Here is a 2,540-nt window from a genome sequence, read left to right as displayed (position 1 = left end):
CATTCTCTCTAAGAATTGATCTCCCTAGAGTGTGAATCTAACCTAGGGCCTTTGTTAAAAAGATAGAGGGCGTTGAGAGCATTGTTTTAATCTGAAAAATTTTGGATTTGGAGCACGTTGGTCTTCGAGTCTTCATCTCCTTTTTGGCTCAAACTTCGAGGTAGGGATATCCTACTCTTCTCTATGGATTTTGTCTTTAAATTTTGGTATTTTGAGATGTTGGGGTTGGTTTGGGACTTTTGTGCAATTTTACAAAAGTTGGGGTTTTATTCATAATAAACCTGAATGCATGTTTCGCATAGAGAAATGGAATAAATGTTAAGTCATTGATGAAAATGGGACCTAAGGGTTGAAATGTTAATTATGGGAATTGACCTAATTACATTGTTTAATTAATTGGGATAATTAATTGTGAGGAATGAGGAAATGAAATGTTGATTGAATATCCATTGTGCATTTATTTTCTGTTTAGAAATAACTGCTTGGGGCTATCGGTGGAGGATAGTCGTGATTGTTGTAGACAATGCATGATGATTAGGCAAACTGAAACTAATCAATGAAGTGTGTCATGGAACTTGACGGTTGATAGAATACATTAACTATATGTATTGAACTCCGTAGATACAGCTCATATGCTTGTCTAGAGAAGTGAAGATAGAGCTTATATGCTTATCTCTGAATGTGGATATTGTTGTTATACATATCTGATGAGAATGTGGATAGAACTTATATGCCTATCTGTTGAAAAAGGGAAAATGAAAAGTAACTTGGACTTATAGGTCGGTTGACATAAATATGTGATTTATGTGATTGTATCAGTGTTGGCCATCTATCAATTGCTAATGTTTTAGTCATTGTTCATGGTTGGTTTAGTATATTTCTACTGGGCTGTGGCTCACCCTATATGGGAATATCATTTTCAGGTGTAGGTAGCATGCCACCTCCAAGGACATAGCTGGGAGGCTAGAGGCGGACATACTTTTGTCGCTTAACTTTGATGTATTACATGTAACTTCAAGCCAAGGGCTTAATGTGTAAACGAGTTAGTACTCTTTTGATGTAACCAAGTATTAACTTGGAAAGCTGTAAGCCCGTAGGGCATTTTGTTTTGATGTTAACATGTAATACCTATGTAATGGAACTCTAATGAATAAAAGAATGTGGTTAGTTTATATGTAAATGCATGTCTTATCTGATGGGTTTAATGTTGTTATTTTGAGGGCGTTACAACTTGGTATCAGAGCGTACCGGGTTCGAATACTTTGGGTACGTGGGAAGTGATTAGGATCACAATGGGTTTGTCTCGTTTGATAGAGACTTAGATGTAGTGTTATATGCTATGTGCTTAATTGATAACATGCTTATGTGACTATGTGGGTATGGGATTTAGTTTCTAGGATGTTGATTGGATCCTTGGGTTTCTGGGAGTCTTGTTGGAAAGGCACCTGATCAATGCTGTTTCTAACCGGAACTCTAGTAACGCCTCGGGACTATCATTATCCGGAAATGAAATTCGTAAATGCTTATGTGTTTATGTGCTTGCGTGGAGTGAATTACAGTTGTCCATGCATTAGGACGTGAGTGTTTAGTTTCGGCACATTTGTGAATGTGCTAACATTCTGTGTTACCTTTATTAGGATGTCAGGACGAGGAAGAGGTGCTAGGCGTGGTAGACCTGCGAGGCGGGAAGTACCGTTACCGGGTGAGATTCCGGCAGTGCAGGAGGGTGTTGGTCAGGCCAATGTGGCCGAGCCAGTGGGTCAGCAGGCCATGGGTGCCTTGGCCAGAGAGATAGCAGGAGCTTTGGGTATTCTTAGAGCTGGGAATCAGGCAACGGAGGCAGGGCCTTCTTTCTTGAAGAGGGAGTTTTTCCGGTCTAATCCGGATGAGTTTATCGGGGATCCGAAGGAGCCACTGAAGGCTGATGAGTGGCTAGAGCAAATGAGTAAGACGTTCGAGATGCTTGGCATCGAGGACGGAGCACTGAAAGTGACCTTGGCATCCTTCCAACTGAAGGGAGATGCGGGTCAATGGTGGAAGTACGAGAAGGCTCGTGTTGGTGGTACTTGGGAGGCGTTTATAAATGCTTTTCAGGAGAGGTTCTTGTCTGCTGCAGCTAGGGAGAAGCTGAGGGATCAGTTTAGCCGGCTTAATCAGCAGGGCTTGTCAGTGGCTGAGTTTGAGGCTACCTTTACTAGTTTGTCCAGGTTTGCACCTGAACTGGTGGCGTCTGAGGAACGCCGTTGCTATGAGTTTGAGCGGAAGTTGAGGCGGGGCCTCAAGTTGAGGGTTGGTGGGTCTTATATCCGAGAGTATAGACACCTGGTAGATGCTGCAGCTCATATGGAGCTCATGATGCAGGAGGAGGATGAGGGGCAGAGGGGCTCCAAGAGGAGCCAGGATAGTCAGGGTGATGGCAGGAGGCAGAGGGGTTCTAACCCTCAGCAGTCGCAGGGTGGTGTTGCTAGATCGACCTTCCCAGTGCCGAGTGCAGGCTCTGGGAGAGGTGGTCAGGGGGAATTCACCTGTTACAAGTGTGG

This window comes from Camellia sinensis, chromosome 3 (genome assembly GCF_055761805.1).
Source record: "Camellia sinensis isolate YWXY chromosome 3, ASM5576180v1, whole genome shotgun sequence".
Taxonomy (NCBI): domain Eukaryota; kingdom Viridiplantae; phylum Streptophyta; class Magnoliopsida; order Ericales; family Theaceae; genus Camellia; species Camellia sinensis.
This window is presented reverse-complemented; position numbering follows the sequence as displayed.